Source organism: Tyto alba, unplaced genomic scaffold (genome assembly GCF_018691265.1).
Source record: "Tyto alba isolate M040663 unplaced genomic scaffold, T.alba_DEE_v4.0 Super-Scaffold_10, whole genome shotgun sequence".
NCBI classification, from domain to species: Eukaryota; Metazoa; Chordata; class Aves; order Strigiformes; family Tytonidae; genus Tyto; species Tyto alba.
In genome coordinates this window covers 20,392,787-20,403,188 of record NW_024881262.1, presented here as the reverse complement: position 1 = coordinate 20,403,188, position 10,402 = coordinate 20,392,787, and positions in this window count along the sequence as shown.

Sequence of the window (10,402 nt, the reverse complement as noted above, 5' to 3'; positions counted from 1 at the left end):
TAGGCTATTTACCAGCTAGCCACTTGCTAACTAGCTTGATTTTGCTATTTTAATTAAAAAATGTCTTCTTTTCCTCTTCCCAAAATGCTTCATACCATCATTTCTACAAACATAAGTCCATTTCTGAGTTGAGAATAGAGATGAATTAAGAGCAACAAAAAACCCCACCTTGTACATCATTTTTTATCTTAGCAGGGACAACCTTTGAATATCCCTTTTCTCTCATGGATGAAGACAGAAAGCTATGTAGATCATGTCAGATCTCCTGCCCAACTGCTTAACATCATGAAAACCACATGCAAAAATGTTATTGAGTGGTTTTAGGAGCCTTTTGGTACAATCTGGCCTATGGAAAGGAGGCCAAAGAGACAGACCATGACTAGCCAGCTGCACCCAGATCTTGGGGCGAGAATCCTGGCTCTGGTCTGAAAGGCTAGAGACCTAAGTCAACAGCCAAGCCCCAAAATGCCCTCAGCTTAGAGCCAAACCCAGCCTTTGCAGGTGCAAACTTTGTAGTCTGTCTTCAGTAGAAAAAGAACAGGGATAAGGAAAGTTACGTTCCAAATAAACTACTGTAAAATAGGTTCAGTTTAGATTACACCCAGTTTGGACAGCAGAGTTCCAACCCAGTGAAACTGAAGCTAAAGAGTTGCAGCCAGAAGGTATTGCTGTTCCTGCCCTTTTTCGTTGCCATGTAGCCCACAGCTAGAAGCTGAAGTAGCTGTGGGCAACCATCTCTCACGCAGGCAAGAAATCACTGTTTTTCCTCATTAGCACATGGTTTAAGTGATCAAACTTGTGCCCATTAAACAGTTAACTAGCCACACTTCTTGGAAAGAGTGAGGCATCACACCTATTAAGTACTTAGCATCAGCAAAGGACTCATTTGTGGAAATAGAAGCATCAGGCAAAAATAGTTGAAGTCAAGAGGAGTTTGGGGTGAAGGTACATGAGATTGGCCCACCCAGCCAAACAGCTGCCAAAAAGTGAGTACTACCGTCCCCTCCTTTTCCCCCTACCCCTCTGAGGGTCTCAGAGCCTCAGTAGCTCTGCTGATTGCCAGACCCTCGTGTGACTCATCTCATCCTGGCAGAGAAAAAACCCAACACTGAGCTGTTCTGAATTTATCCTCTGAAGGAGCCTTCTTAGGGGCTTGATGAATGTTGCAGCCACTGGAACAACAAAGCAGCCAGGCCCATGGCAGCCAGGAGCGAGACTGACTTAAATTGCTGGAGAAACTCAGCCACAGGAGACATTGCAAGATCTAGTGTAGATTCCTTTAGGTGGGTGCACGTGGGATACACTTGGTTGCTACTGGAATTAATTGCATAGATAAGTACCTATGCACAGAGATTAAACATGAGTACATGAAAGCAAAATTCACTGACAAGTTGCATGTGCTATGAGGCAATACTTAAAAGCACAGAGGTTTTTCAGATCGTATCTCACCTTAGAAAGGGCAGATTTCAAACTGTACACCAAGTTGCTAATGAGGATACAGGAAATCTCATCCATTTTTTCCACTTGAAGTAAAACATCTCTTCCCACAGAGGGAAATGTTGATGTTTCCCTGTATGATTTAGGCTTAAAGAGGAAGCTGACAGGCAGAAAGTCACAGTGAAACAGAAAAACTGGCTCCAACATAAACAAGCCTAAGCTTGACAAAATAGGCTGTAGTTTTAACAAGCAGTTTAGGAGAAGACTAAGGCGGAGGCCCTTAATGAAAACTACTGACTTTTGAGGCCAAAAACTTTAGAGCACTGTTTCTCAAGCAGTTCAGATTGGAAATCCTATATAAAAGTAAAAGAAAATTCACAGTTCCCATACATGTTTTATAAAGCTAAAGTAAAAAATTATGGTAAAAGTGATAAGCCTCTAGAATTTATTGGTTCGTGTATGGTTTTGACAGGTTGCCAAGAGAATGGTGCTGCTCTATGGAGGGTGGAAGAAATGACATTTTCTTTGCTTTAGATTGTTATAAAATTTTCAGTGCTTTACAAGCCCCCAGATGGTTTTTATAACCCCTTCAGGGGTTGCAACATATTGACTGAGAAATACTGATTTATATAGCAAACCCCAGTCTCTTCTCATTGCTGGCAAAAATTACTGCTTTGTATATGTGCATACACGCAGTGGCTGAATATAAATAAAAGCCCAACAAATAATGAGATCTGAGGCAAAATCCACCACCTGGCGGTACATTAACTCGAATGAAATTTCTCTAAATTTACACTGGTGTAAATAAGAGGAATATTTGGCCCTAAATCTTTTAGGTGAGGTCTGGATTGAGGATTAAGAAGTTTGTACTCTGTTTCACCTTGCAAACACAGCAGATTGCTGGCTGCTTTTATTGGTGGCAGGAGCAGGGAAACATTTCCAGTCAACAATTCTCTTATTTATTTATTGGCTTTCACTGTGTTCCTCTGAAGTGATTTAGCTACAAAGTGTCAGTGACTTGGGTCATAGCAAGCCTGCAATGGAAACACCACAGCAGGTGTATCTTAGCACTTTGGGAGGAGCCATTCTGGAATACTTCGCCTGTAATGAATAGACAATGGGAATAAACAGCATGTCCAGGTTTTATTTTATTTTTGGAAGACCACTAGATTCTTCTGTATTTTGTACAGTCAGTTGGGTATAAGACAATTCTTACTGAACGGTGGCTTTCTGAAATGTGTTGAAATCCAGCAGCGGACCACGAAGAGCTCATATGCCTTAGGTGACTAAACCTGCGCTTCAGCTCTTGCCCACAGGTCCTGCACAGTCAGGCTTCTGTGTGGCTCGCTGGGTGACCCGCCTGGTCACCGCTGAGGCCGCCTGAGTACAACATGCTGCGGTACCTGGTGCTGCACTCCACCACACAGCCGGGAAGGAGGTAACACTCCACTCATCCTGTACCTCAGGTGGGCACTCAGAACATGGGGAGTGCAATTTTAAATCCTCAAAAGGTAGGAGAGTTGCTGGTGTTCCCAGGAGAGGTCTTCAGCCACCCTGTCTGAGGCTTTTATTGGTGCCTTCCTACTTTGCATTAAAGAATTAAAAATGCATTTGATCAGCTAGAAGGAGGAAAGAGCATGGCACCATAGCTTCATATTTAAGTCATCCTTTGGGAGAGTGGAGACTGCTGTTGCACTCCCTGCTTGCAAGGCAGAATGCTTTTGTATTTTACATTAATCAGCCAGTGGATAAAATACATGAACAACCCGTAGGCTGGGCAGAAAAAACTACGTGATAGCCTTGTGCTCAGCATCTCTTCTGCTCTTTTGCATTGCGGTACCTTTGTCACCTCTTGGAACTGGTCTTTAACCTGTGCCCTGTCCCTCTGCACAGGTAAAAGCAGAACTACCGCACTAAACTTTCTGGCAGTTTTCAATATGCAGATTATAACACCTTTAGATCACAAACTTTCTCTGATAAGGCACGCACACTGCTCCCAGTTCCTTCAGACCTCATCTCAACTGAAGCCTCCTGACACTAATATTAAAGAGAAGGCAGTGAGCTGTTTCCAGATTACCTTGGATTTTTGTGGATCTGGGGCTAAGCCCCACCAGCGAAGCTGCTGATTAAGCTTTTGCACACTGTATTTAAGTTGTAGGACCCAAGTGACCAGAGCTGGCAATGTTGTATTGTTGGTTCAACTATTTCTGCTCACTTGGACAGCTGTAAAAAGTGCAGGCAGCAGAACAGCTCCAGACCTGAAAGAAGGCAGCAAAGGAGACTTGGCAGACAGAAAAAGGCACGGGCAAGTCAGCTGGCTCGGGGGAGGCAAGTCAGAGGAAAGAGCCCAAAGCACAAACAAAGCGAATGGCAGCTTTGAGGCTGGCCCAGGCCCTGGCAGGGCAGAGCTGAGCCACCAGCCAAGGCATGGCCTGGTTCCCAAGGCCGAGAGAGGCGTATGTCAGCAATGGGGTCAGCAGAGGGGGATGATGTGAATGAATGCCACTTCTTTTTTTGGCTGAAATTTGCCTGTTACTCCAGGCTGGGAATGCTACCATTTGCTATTGTAAATATCTTATTCTAAAACACGGGCTCTTGGCATTTTGCTGAAGGACGAAAGATCTCATCTGCAACTCCTCAGCACTAGGAAAATCCAGTACTGCTATGTCAAGCCTAAATTACCTTCCCTGGGTGTGGGCAGGATGCAGTGCTTAAGCTCCTTTGACATGCCTTTCCTAGAGATGAATGGCAAATCCCTCTGTGCCCCATCATTTACTATCTACATAAAAGCAGAAGGAGATGATTAGAGTGGGGAACTGCCCTGCTCTTGCTATATATAGTGCCCTGTCTGCTCAGCCTATAACATTTTGCTATTCAGTTGTAAATAACACTCTAAGGAGGGGAATAAAATGGGGAATAAAATGAAAATCAAACTCAGAACGCACATGAATAAGCCTTCTACTTGGGCTTAAAAGCAGAAGGCAGTGTTAGTGGAGCACATCCCACTGCCTGCCCCGCTGTTTGGAGTACTGTGGGGCTGCAGCCTTTGGGGTCTGCCAGAAGAAAGCCGAATAAATCAGTTCTTCTGGCTGGCTCCTTCTGCCTGGCACCTGCCAGTACAGTCTGACGTGAAGGCTTCCAGCATTATACCTAAAGGAATTCTCACATTTATATTTCAAAGAGTGCTGGGAGGCCACACATGCTTCTTTTACATGTACATATTTAAATCTATTCAAATTTGTTCCTCTTATGAATCATTGTATCATCATGAATCATCATCAGGACTTATTAGCTTAAACTCTACACAGTACACACTTGTAAAGAAATATAGAATATATATATACGCCATGAATATTCCAGTGGTAGTTGGGTGTCTTGAAGCAATAAATGGATTTTCTAGCAACAGCCTTGTGAGGAAAAGTGGAATTATTCCCATTTTACAGAATAGTAGTAGAGGTGAAATGGTCAGTCCATGGCTATTCAGGGAGTCTGTGGAAATGACCCCAGATCTCTAGTATTTCAACATAATTTCTAACCCATGGGACCAGCTTTTTCTAAAACCAGATGGAAAAGCAATGCATAAAGGAAAAAGAACAAAGAAGGGGGTTTGGTTTGTTGCCAGTGAAGAGTAAAAGAAGAAAGCCATTAAGAAAGCCTTTTCCCGTATGATTCAAATTATGGCTGAAGACAATTGTGCTTTTTTCTTTTTCAGTGATATTTTCAAATTTGGGAAAGTTTTGTTGTTGTTTTGCGATTCAACATAAATAAGTTGAGTTTGGTTCCACCACGAGAATGACTCACTGCCCTAAAGAAATTCAGAACATCCCCAATAGAGGAAACACATTACAAAATTTTAAATCCGAGCCACATCAGTACAGATTTTTCTGTGCTGGGAAACAATTTCTCTACAGTCTGGAGGAAGTGCTCTCTAACATGAAAAATGAATTCTGTATTGCAAACCCCATTAAGTTCACTGTGTTTTTTTTTCATGAGTAAGGAATGAGTGAAAACAAACAAACAAATCTTTTTGGACATGAGCCAAAAAGAGGCATAAAACACTAGCTGGGCTTTTAGCCATAACCTACTGGGAGATCTATGGTCTTAGTGAGTTTTTGGTCATGCTTTTCAGGAAATACACAATACACAGTTTATTCAAGATAACTTAATGATAACAACTCGAGGCATTTTGGTTACTAGCTGTAGGTTTCTTTCTTACTGACACATTCTTCTGGAAACCTGGACTTGGCTCTGAATTCTGCGCGAGACAGGATTTTTTAGATTTTAGTTTCTTCAGTTCTTTCAAACTGAAAAAGAAGAAAAGAGGTTATATGGAATATTAAAACCAAAAAATGAAATCAACACACAACAATTTCAATCTTGACATCTCTTCACTGTTTTAGGGCTTGTTTTATCTGAAAATTTATTAAATTCAATTTATAAAATAAATACTTATGAACAAGCATTTGCAAAATGTGCCTTCCTGTCAGCTCTAATGAATGCTTTCTGATTTTTCCAAGACTACCTGGGTGTTTTAGTACTCTCAGCTCATAATACAATAAAATGAATTGCCTTCTCCAAGAGTGGTCAGCTCACGCTCTGACATAGCATCACACAAAGGCACCTTGCATTTGGCTGGACAGAGTCTGGATCTGTTCTGTTCCATACGTTGAATTCTGGGATATGCTTGCATAATCTCTTTGCAGGAGTAAAGCAAAGAATTTAGAAGGGACATTTGTTGTGATAAATAATGGGAAGTTGTAGAGGTGGGGCTGTTAGGACTATTTCCTGCATTTTACTGATAGGGAAACAATAAAAAGCTAATATTATCCCCAGAGATTTACAGATTAAGACGTCAGATTTTTTTTTTTTCTGTTGTTTTTTTCCACCCATTTAAGTGACTTTTGGGGCAATAAGTACCTTGCATCCTCTGAAGATAAGGTCTAAAGAGAAATTCTGTATTTAGCCCAAGTATATTAAATCAATTTAGATTACTATTCTCTTTCAGAGGCCTGTAGAGACTAACAAGGTTCAGGGTTTTGATTTCAACTTGCCTGAATGACAGAAGTTTCTGCTAAGCCTGTCTAAGTGAGCACACTACTGGCCTGCTGAACCCATGGTAAATATCTAAAGTACAAAGGTAAGAGTCCGGAAGAGACAAGCTATGGCTTTGATTCCCCAAAGGTTCAAACCACTGTCTGAAATAATTAGCAGCTGTAATCACTTGCCATTCAGGCAGGAAGGAAACAGAGCAGCAGGCAGACAAGGTGCAATACAAATGTACCTTGCTCCTGCCTGTCTGAGCTAACCTGGCTTCCCCTTTTTGCGTGAGGCTAAGCACAACAGATAGCCCCAAAAAGCGAGCCTTCCAGCTTCCTACAGGAACATGCTGCCCTCATCACAAGTCAGCTAGACCTGACACCATAGCTAAACTTCAGCATCGTAAGTTCGCTTGCCTTTTCCCAAAACAAAGGATAACTTCTGAGTTCACAAGCTGGGGTAATACTCACAGGAAATCTTTCTTTGCTCATTTTGCCAAAATGATGTAGAACATGGCAGATCAGGCAGTCTTTGGCTAAAAATAAAGGTTTCTTGCCTTTCAACTAATTAACATACTTCAGGTCTTGCTTTGAAAACCCTGTTATTTCTTAGCAAGATATTTCATACTTTCCTTCTGGTCTCTTTTTTTCCTGTCTGCATTTAAACTCTGATCACGCTAATGATCTTCAGCCTCTGTTGCTTCTGTTATGCTTTTCATGACCTCTCTAGGTCTCTAGGTGTTAGCAATTAAACACTTAGCTCTGGTTAGGGTGACATTTTGTACATTTTATATATAAAGTGCCTATGACTATATTGATAAACATTCTTTTTCTATTTTCCCAATTTATTTCTCCACCCACCACCTCCATTTGGTGTGTTTGATGCCTCAGTGTCCTGGGTTTGCCCACCCCCCTTCTGCATTCTAGCACCAGCTTTTTCCAGGACTGATATCCTCTCTGCTTGGTAAGAGAGATTTGTTTTCACTTTTCTTGCCTATAGTTTAGTCCAGACACCCCCTTGAGTCAGTTTGTGCTGCAACAATAAAGACAGGATTAACTGGTTCAAAGCTTTAAGAATTAAGGCATATCATGATAATTTTATTGGAAAGGTCCTTTCCGTTGTCCCCTTCACAGAGCTGAAGTTCAGACTAACAATTTCTTAAGTCATAGTTTCTGAAGTTTTTGAAGTTTCAGCTTCTGAAGGCAGTAGTAGACTGAATGGTTCACAGTTCCAACCCATTCTTTCAGGAAAGGGTAGGTTTGTTTTTAATAACACCAGGCTAATTTGTGAATTAGTTAATCAATTTTCTGAGGTGAAAGAGCAGTCTGCTTTGGAGGACTGGCTGACAGGATGTAGCAAAAAAAAAAAAAAAAGAGATGAAGACGAATGTAATTCTTTAGATTTAGTCACTACTGTCCATTAGGACTAAAGTGTCAGCTACCCACTATCAGTCTATAGCAAATATTTCATATATGTTCAATACCTGGTGAATATATATAAAAGCATATATGACTTTTTTATTATTATTAAAAGCAAAAACCAGTAGCACTGTGGGAGACAGATACTCTTTAAAAAAAAAAATAAAACAGTAAGATTCAGGAAAAAAATTTTACAACTGCCGATAACAGAACAAGCACCTTTAATCACAAAAGGCATTGCCTTTTAGTACACACAGATAGGTAAACTTTTGAGCAGAAACATCTCTGTCCTTATTCACAGAGAGGTATCCAAGAAAGCTCTAGAAGTCTCCTTGTACAACTAAACAGCTGCCAAAGCACGAAACCACATTTGCGCTCAAATTATTCTTATGCAACTGCAGCCACTGACCTAAATGGGGCTTTTTTGGCTGAAACCTTGGGCTGCACGTCGGTAACAGCAAGACCAAGGGAAGGCACTGAAGCCTTGCCTCTGGTGAATGCAGTGTGTACTGCCCCACACCATGCCTCTGCCCTCAAGTCTACAGGGCCCTTTTGCATCACACTGCTGCTAGTAAGTAAAAATATAAGTTTGGAGATTAAGAGGAGGGTGAAAATAGTAGTCTGAGAGAAGCAGTTTAGGTACTGCTGTAGCCAAATTTAAGTAAGCCCTGACTGAAGCTTAAATACATTACATCTGCTCAGGACAGTGCTCGCAGGGAATGATACCACAAGGAGAAAGACAGGGAAGCAGGGGACAGACAGGCTGTCGAACTGCTTCCAGGCGTCAGCAGGGCCGTGCCCCTGGTACGTGGGCGTTGCGGACAGATGCAGCCCATGCTCTTGCCCTGTGGTTAGCCTTCACCACAACTTCCCATCCGCTTTATTTATTTATGGTCCTTTTGGTGGCAGTGCCAGGTCATGCCCTGGCCGGATGGCCCCTTCCCTGCTGCACCAGCACAAGCTCCATCCCTGAGGCTTCAGCAGATGGATCTGCCCATGAATCCTGGCATCACTAGGAAAGCTAAGGAAGCTGTTCATACTGTCCCAGGCTGGGAACCTTTTGCGATGACAGAAGTTAGGGGGCTATACAGTTATACCAGCCGATGGCTCCATCTACAAGCAGTTAAGCACACTGAAGTCATCTTGTGGGTCTGAAGAACTCTGTCAGAGCATATTTACCTCCCAGGCCTGGACCTTTGACTGGAGCCTGAGCACCATGAGTGCCCTTTCCTGAACAGAAGACGCTGCCGCAGCGATCTGTCTTGCTGTAGCTTTGCACACATTTCCACAGCTATCATAACAGTGCTTGGGGATATGCTTCTATCTTCAAGCCATGTCCACTGTCTGCATTTTGAAACCACATGTAAGCTGGTGGGCTCGTGGACTAGCCTAACAAAACCTCAGCTCTGCACCAAAGTCTCTCTCTCAGGATCTTCCTTGGGTCAGCACCTTTTCACCTCAAACACACATAGCCTGGCAGACCACAGATCAAAGCTACTCCTTAACCAAGACAGGACACAACAAACCTGAGATTGTCTCATGTCACCTCCTTCTAAAGGGAAAACAAACATGACTTTTTCTTTTTTTTGTGCTGGGCAGACAGCTCTGCGTTCCCCACCACATTTCATTGTCATAAGAGGGGACATAAATCAATGTCCAAGCCTGCTCTGTGCCCATCACTGTATAGACTTCCCCTGGCCACACAGGAGTCATTTGTTCTTTTTTTTTGTTTGGTTGGTTGGTTGTTTTTTTTTTGTTTGGTTGGGTTTTTTTCGTTTGTTTGGTTGGTTGTTTTTTTAACTGGGCTGAGATGATCTAGACTTTATTTGCAGCTTTTGTTTTGTTCTAGTCTTGGCTTGCCTCCATCCACTTTTTTCAGCTAGAGTTTTTCTGCATTATTTTCCAGTCGTGCCATTTGAGCCCAGTGGATAAGCTTTTAAGTCAGAAAGCTAGCACGCTGGCAGCAGCATCCCCAGCTCAGACTGGCTCTGCCCCATTGGGCTTGGCAATACTTCAGAAATGATTGATGCTGTAGCCCCAGTGCCTTCCCTTGAGATGACAGTACTCAGGAAAGCTGTCAGTGCTGGAGGAGAAAGGATCACCACAGAAATGCTGTCTTGTTTCAGCTTATCTCCAGAGTTAGTTACTCAAAGATCATAAATACATGGATTAAGATTTCTAACTTCACAAGTTCCTGGACTGTTGACATCAAGAGCTGTGTTTCTATAGTAAAATGTGGATGTACATCCCTCTAGTCACAATGCCTTGAAGCAGCCAATATCTATAATTCATTTGGTGCAGTGTGATTCAGAACTCATGGAGAACCATGTATATCATCCACCCATCTTAAAATGACTGCAGTTAAGTCCCCTCATAGATGATTCTTCTAATTATGCCCTAGGAGGGAAGGGACAAAAGGTGTGTGAAGCAACAGGAGGCATACACATTGGCATTGGCGTTATGTTATCTGTTCCCATGCCCTATGGTATCAGATGAAGCTAGTTTTGGCA